A 7,989-nucleotide genomic window follows, 5' to 3' on the forward strand; every position below is an offset into this window, starting at 1 on the left:
TCAAGCACCATACTTCACGTAAAAACATTCTCTTAATTCATTTGACACGTCTCCGACAGGAAAAGAGCTGGGCTTGAAAGATGAAACTCAACACGTTAAACTAACGTGACAGAAATTAATTTTCCAGATACCACAAGTGCCAAAATAGTTTTGAATAGAATGAAAATCATTGGGATGTAAACTACCGTGTTTTGAAATCACTGGCTGGAATGACAAGGATGCAACACTGTCAGGTGCCATTCTCAGAGCACCACCTATTGTGAAAGAATCATTACCATAAAACAATTCTGAATATTTCATCAGGCTTCTCAGTGTCCTAACCAGCCTACAGTACAGTTATCTAAATGTATATGACACAAGGCTTTGTTCACATCACTTCAGTCATGCGAACCTTGTTTCAGTCTATATGTTCAGTACCAAACAGATGATGGTGTTCTCCAATACATGTTGTGCTTGCTGAACTTCTGAAGTGCATATTAATAAAAAGGCTAGGTTTTCTTTTTTCTTTTATTTATGTTTTCAATCTTTTATTGTCCCAGACTAAATTGGTTTTATATTAAATAGGGATGGGACTTTACAGGAGTTTTCATGTTCGACTATTAATAACGTTATTTAACATTTAATCGATTATTTGCTAAGGCATGACCCCCACCCCCCATGTTTTTCCCCACCCATCACCCCAACACGCATTAAGGTCAAACACGCACACAACAGGACTGATATTTTTCAAAAATAGCTTTATTAAGGAAATATGCCATTTTGTAGTCAAGTTTAGTTTTCACAGCGCATTATGCCATCCGACAGTTTTTAACAGGTACCTGTTAAAATATCTTGTTTTATAGAGAGGCCAGCATCTCTTTGAGGTAGTGGAACTTCCCAGAGTCAAGCAGGTGATTGTTTCAAGCTGGTAGGAGCTGATGGTGGAGTATTGCTGGCACAGACGATGCAGCTCAAAGTCTGACATCACCTCCATGTCCTCCTGGATCCGAGCCGCATCTGCATCAAAGTGAGTTGGCTCCTGAGGAAGGAAACACAGAACAATAGATGCAACCTTTACTGAGAACTTGCATGTACAAGTTTGATGCCAGCACCAAGCGTCAGGCCCATCAATCGTCAAGAGCTAAAGCAAAATGTATATTCGATCGTTCAGTTAAAATATGGGAACAGAGAAATATCGAGGGAAGAGTAAAGGGATAATGAATTATTTAATGGTTAAAGAATTCAAATTATACAGACTGAAGGTCAAGTACAGAATTAATAAAAAAAAGATGGACAATGGATAGTGAAAGAGGACTGACCTTGAGCAGGAGTTTGCTCATGGCTTTGAGCTTCTCTGTGGTGTAGTACTGTGTGTGGAGTAGTGGGTGGTTGGCCATCTTCCTCAACTACATCATCATATTACACAACTCCCGCTCTGTAGAGACATTATTAACCATGCATTCATTTCCGTTTCAAAATAATGCCGTTATTGACAAAAGGGAGCCGCTAATGCAGCCATTTAAATGAGGCTTACTATCGCCAGTGGTGGAGGTCTTGAGTTTTTTTAAGAGTTTCTCGTACAGCACCTGCTGCTTCTAACTCATCGAGCATGACTGCACCTTCTACTCCTTTGCTGGCAACTTCTTTAAAACCTGGAGGAAGGAAACATCACGAGTTATTTAAAACACTAAAACAGGGTTTTAACCAACGTTTTTATAAACACTGTGAAGCAATTGGTATTAACTGAGAAAAGAAGAGAGAGAAAAGAAAACTGAGATAACATTTTAATGTCAAGTCTTCATTTAGAAGATCAACTCACCTCACTCTTGAGTCTTCGGAGGATAAATGGTTTCATGATGAGTTTGGCCTGAGAAAATGATCCCTTTCAAAAGGGCTCTGCTCGTCTTGGGATTTCTGAAACACTTTCGTCAGATTGGAACAGAAAAGACAAATTTTTTCTCAACTAGTCCTGTAGCTTCATTTCATACAATATATATATATATATATTTCAATTGATACAAATAGATATAAACTCCAGTCAGTCAGAGTGGCTGGGTGACAAATCACTGTTGCCCCTGAAGTCAGTTACATTTAAATTCCCATTATTGAGAAAAGTAACTTGTGGCCTTAAACGTTTTATCACATTGTGTTTTTAAGCACAGATGTGTGATAGATTGAGCAATTGAGCAAAAACCAAAATGAGGAGCTGCAGAGTAGAGACAAGAGCAGCAAGACACCGACGTCTTTATCAGGTCACAGCTCTGATTTGCGTAATGCATCGGCGCACATCTGGCTTATAAATAATAACTAATACAGCTGTAAAAGAACACAACAAATATCCGATTTACTCAAAAACAAATCTTGGGAGGTGGAGAAATGACTCATCGACTCACACAATACACCAAGCTGAGCAAGAGGAGAATGGACTTGGAGGTGAAGATGCCGCAGTCCATGTTGGGTGCACTGTAAAAAAAGTGCTGTAAAATCCTGACATAAAAATATCGTAAATGGAAAAACAATGAAGCAGGGTTTAATTTACAGTAATATTTTGTAAAATACTGAGCGTAACATAACTGTTCATTTTAAGGTAACACTGTTAAAAGCAATTTTTTTTTATACAGAATAACAATTTTACAAATTGATATGATATACTTTAAAGATAATAATATGTACAAATACAGCTAAATTATGTCAATATGAGGGGGTTTAAATAACCAAGTGATATGTCTGTTTAGGATTGAGTAGGCCTATATTTAACAATATATCAGTAGGGTTATAATAATAATAATAGTAATGATAACTTTATTTGTGTAGCACTTATCTAAACGAGGTTACAAAGTTATTCACACAAAAGTCCATGGCAAAAATGAATTTAAGAGCCAAATCATAACCTAATAAGTTCAAGACTTTAAGTTTATAGAGAAACCCAACAGTTCCCACAATGAGCAAGCACTTAAAGATAAAAACTTCTCTTGTTATTACTAGTGATTAGTTTCCAGAAATAGTTGGCTCTTGCTAATTTTTGTTTGTCATTATAGGAAGTTAAGAGTTCTTTCATATTTAGGTAATGGACATGCATTTGGTCTTTTTCAACTTCCGTTAGTTTTTTTCTGCTATTGGGATGGGTGACGCAAGTAGAGGGAGATGAACTGGGATGCTGTGTGAGACATCTTGAGACTTAGGGGTGAAAATTGCTCATATTGCTCTGTTGGCTTTGGTACATTGTTCCACCTTCGGATCTCCTTGATGCATCAAGTCTATATTAAAACCTTCTGCATAAGACATCAGCTGCTGCCTGAGTTCTCCTTTCACCAGCTTCCAGAAAACTTCCATCACACCTATGCTTATATTCTACGTTGGATTGCTTATAAATTTGGTTGATATGTTTAAAAAAGGTCTAAAATGAAAATAAGTCCCTTCATTATTTTATCTTTTTATTTATAAACTCAAGACGGGCAGTACACATTAAAATGTTTCATCTGTCGTAACTGGTTATATGAGAAAAATATCACCTAAAAGCAAATACATTTTTATTCATTTAATGCACAGCTGATTGAAAAAAGGAATCCCCCAATAACATGTAATGATGTTTTATTCCTCTTTCTTTCAAAGGTTCGTAACTTCATCTACACTGGTAAAGCTTAACCGTGATCTGTGTGAATGACGACTATGAAGCCGGATCCAGATTTGCAGTACCCTTCAGAGGCCTCTTCAGCTGTCAGTCCACCAACCCACTGGCAGGAGGCCAACGTCGCTGCCCTCCCAAGTTCAGTCAGCACCTGGCCACAGTGAGTGATGGCTGTGAAATTCTTTACTGTGTCCAGTTAGGACTGTTCACATGCGGGCAACTGCTCCCAATCCACCTTCCTCCTTTTACTAAACCTCCGCTCTTCACCGTGCAAGCCACCAAGACAGTAATGGTGATGACTGACAGAGACAAGAGCTGGGTCAGACCAAGATGTGGAAACTGGCCAAGCCAGAGGAAATTAAGGAAATTGTGCATTAAATGGACCCAGAATTGAGTCAGAGGACTGGGGGAGAAAAGGCCTTGATAGCCTTTGGGGTGATGGTGCTGGTGGTCATAGGGGCAGTACTCGTGAAGAGGAAAAGGAGAGGGCTCCCTCGGTTGGGGATGGCGATGGGTTATGAGGACATACACTCCTGATCAAAATCTTAAGACCAGTTCAAAAATTTTATGAATTTGCATTTTGCAATGTTGAATCGTAGGAAGGTTCTAAGTAGAGTTTCAAAATGCAAAAAGAAGAAAGGGGAACAAGGGCCCAAAAGTTGTGAGCAGGCAATTTATTGAAAACAACAATTTAACTGAAGTAGGCTGTTCATCAGCTGATCAAAAGTTTAAGACCACAGCTAAAAAAAAAAAACTGACTCAGTAATGAGTAGCTCCACCATTATTGTTGATCGCTTCAAAAATGCGTTTTGGCATGCTTGATGCAAGTGTTTCCAAAAGGCTAGTGCGAATGTTGCGCCAAGTGGTGAAGATGGCTTCACGAAGGGCATCCACTATCTGGAACTGAAGTCCATTTTTGTAAACTTCCCTTGCCATCCATCCCAAATGTTCTCAATTGGATTAACATCAGGGGAACAAGCAGGATGGTCCAAAAAAGTGATGTTATTCTCCTGGAAAAATTGTGGCATTGTGAATTGGAGCGTTGTCCTGCTGAAAAACCCAGTCGTTACCACACAGACGAGGGCCCTCAGTCATGAGGGATGCCCGCTGCAACATCTCCACATAGCCAGCTGCTGTTTGACGCCCCTGCACAACCTGGAGCTCCATTGTTCCATTGAAGGAAAAAGCACCCCAGATCATGATGGCGCCCCCTCCACTGTGCCACGTAGAAAACATCTCAGGTGGCATCTCCTTGTCATGCCAGTAACGTTGGAAGCCATCAGGACCATCAAGGTAAAAAAAATTCTCGTCAGAGAATAAAACTTTCTTCCACCTTTGAATGTCCCATGTTTGGTGCTCCCTTGCAAAGTCTAAACGGGCAATTTTGTGGCGTTGAAGGAGACGTGGCCTTTGAAGACGTTTCTTGTTTTTGAAGCCCTTCCTTCGCAGATGCCGTCTGATGGTTATTGGGCTGCAGTCAGCACCAGTAATGGCCTTAATTTGGGACGAGGATCGTCCCGTGTCTTGACGGACAGCCATTCGGATCCTCCGGCTCAGCGCCGGTGAGATTTTTTTGGGTCTACCACTTGATTTTTTTGTTCCATAACCCTGAGGATCTTTTAAGAAATGCAAAATGACTGTCTTACTGCGTTCAACCTCAGCAGCGATGGCACATTGTGAGAGGCCTTGTTTATGCAGTTCAACAATCCTACCACGTTCAAAGACGGCGAGCTTTTTTGCCTTTGCCATCAAGAGATCTTCACAGTGTGATTACTTGACAGGAAATGACATGGAATCCAAATTTTTGCACAGATTTGGGCTTTTAAAGGCTGTGTTCTTAAACTTTTGATCAGCTGATGAACAGCCTATTTGAGTTAAATTGTTGTTTTCAATAAATTGCCTGCTCACAACTTTTGGTCTCTTGTTCCCATTTCTTCTTTTTGCATTTTGAAGCTCTACTTAGAACCTTCCTAAGATCCAACAGTGCAAAATGCAAATTCATGCAATTTTTTAACTGGTCTTAAGATTTTGATCAGGAGTGTATGTGGAGAGGTGTTCTTCTAATGAGTGAGATTTAGTTTTGAAGTAGATTGTCACCTCAGAAATCTTTGAATCTTTAAAAATGAGTTTTTCAGGAATGGGAGATTTTGTTGCAGTTCTTTACGAATTCCTGGTTTGATTCAATGTGGCTAGTTAATAACAAAAAAAATCTTGAATTTTGCACTTTCTAACAATTAGTTATATCCAAGATACTTGATTTCAGCTTAATCTGATTTTAAAATCACAACATGATTAACTGGAAGCAGCCATGATTTCCAAAGGCTGCAGTGAACAGATACTGCCCCCATGAGGGCCAGATGCACAATGTTATTTCATTTTTACCCCACATTTAAGAACCTCAGCACTGAAAAGTACAGTAAAAAATAAATGCTTTTACAAATGTTTTTCACAGATAACTAGTGGACCCTTTGTAACTTGTGTATGAATCATTTTGGTACTGTACTTGCAATTAAAAACTATACGTGTATAAATTGTGTCTGTTCTGCAATACACAACTATGAATTAACTATTAAAGTTATTTAAAATAACATGGCTCTATGTCTTTATGTTTTTTATGTATCTCTCTGGTCAAGGACAATGTCTTAAATGTCCAAATAATATCTTGGTAGTTGATCAAGGACATAGTTAATGGTCAACATTTCTGCATGCTGTGTATATCTTTTAATAGATCTTGTAAACGTTAGTTCAAAAAGCAGAAACAGTTCAGTGGACCTCTCGCTAGTCTGTACATATGGCACCAAAGTAAATATTGGTTCTCTAAATATAACACCACCTCTTCTCTCGTGACAATATAAAAATCATCCTCCCCCCACGCGCACACACAAACACACCGCTGTGAGGTATTCATACAGCTGGGTCACCCTGAATCTCTGTTTTTTGAGTTCATAAAACCTCCTTTTAACATTAAAAGAGTGTGTTTAATGAACCTGAAAAGAATTTGGTCAATGCCAATTGAGGTAAAATGTTCATGATGTGCATTATAGTAACATATATCAAGATATTTATCCAAATATAAGAAGAATGGCTGTTTTTTTGGTTTGTTTTTAGCATTGTTGGCACACAGCAGTATCAGTTTACCTATTGGTTATCAAGTTTGGGGCAATGAAGGCCTATACTAAGAGATATTTGCTCACTCAAATACAGTATCTCAACATCTTCTACCTCTGTGTGTCTGTGTTGCCCTGGACCGCATCACAGTGGAACAATGCAATCCAGTGTTTGTGCATCTGAACTTTGTTTCAGGGCCAAGAGGATCAAGTTACAGTTGACCTTTACACTTGCACATTTCAGAAATGCATGAAAAACAAAGCTACACTGTAGTTGTATAAACAAGGCGTCCGCTTGGTAAGATTTCAACAAGGCTTGAAGGTTAATGTATTCTGCTGAATTTCTGTTTTATTATTTATCGGGCTGAAGATCCTAAATTACATCTGTCACCCAGCAAAGTGAAATGATGGTGGTGCAGACTAGAGGACTGGATGGCACTGAACTAGGAGAGTGACATCTACATGACGTCTATGTTACTGAACTCCTGCAGTGCTCACTCTGCTCCACCAGGTGAGGCTGACGGTCAACATTTACTTAATCCCAACTTTCATTCTGCGCAGTGACATACAGAGAGCAAAGGCTGGAATCATTGCCTTCAGAATAAAACCGATGGAACACATTCACTGTACTAAAACACAAACGATATAATTGTACAATATCATGTTGTGTGTATGTTGTACTGTAGGCCAATGTGTTTGAATAGCAATTGTGTTGTGTTTTAGAGTCTTCTACTAACTTTGAAGTAGTAAACAAATCAATTAATGTATCAGCAAGTAAAACAAATCATAAATATATAATACCAAAACAGAGGAGAGTAAGGAGAACATTGATCGAAATAGATGTAAAGATAGTAATGTTATTTCTCTTTTACTTCATACTTTTTTTTATGTGGACTGCTGTGGCTGAGGAGGTAAAGCGGGTTGTCTACTAACCAGGAGGGGATGTAGTGATATACAATATATAAAAGATGGTCCAGTCAATCTAATGTTCAATGATTCAACCCTTTGTCATTACTTTATTTTGTCCACATTCTTTGTTATATGCTGAATTTGTTTTTCTGCAGTTTACTCAGGGTAATTGAAAACTGATTGTTCGGTCTGAATTTTTTTTTTTAAACAGCATTTTTACATCTTCCTTATTTCTTACATCCCTGCCTGATCATTTGAAAAGGCAATAAAATAACAGAGCAGTAATTCCCTTACACAACCTGCAAAGCATCTCCTCTACCATTATAACCATATAATCTGCACAAGACTCTACCATGCGCAGCAGTT

The sequence above is a fragment of the Pleuronectes platessa genome, chromosome 4 (assembly GCF_947347685.1).
Source record: "Pleuronectes platessa chromosome 4, fPlePla1.1, whole genome shotgun sequence".
NCBI classification, from domain to species: domain Eukaryota; kingdom Metazoa; phylum Chordata; class Actinopteri; order Pleuronectiformes; family Pleuronectidae; genus Pleuronectes; species Pleuronectes platessa.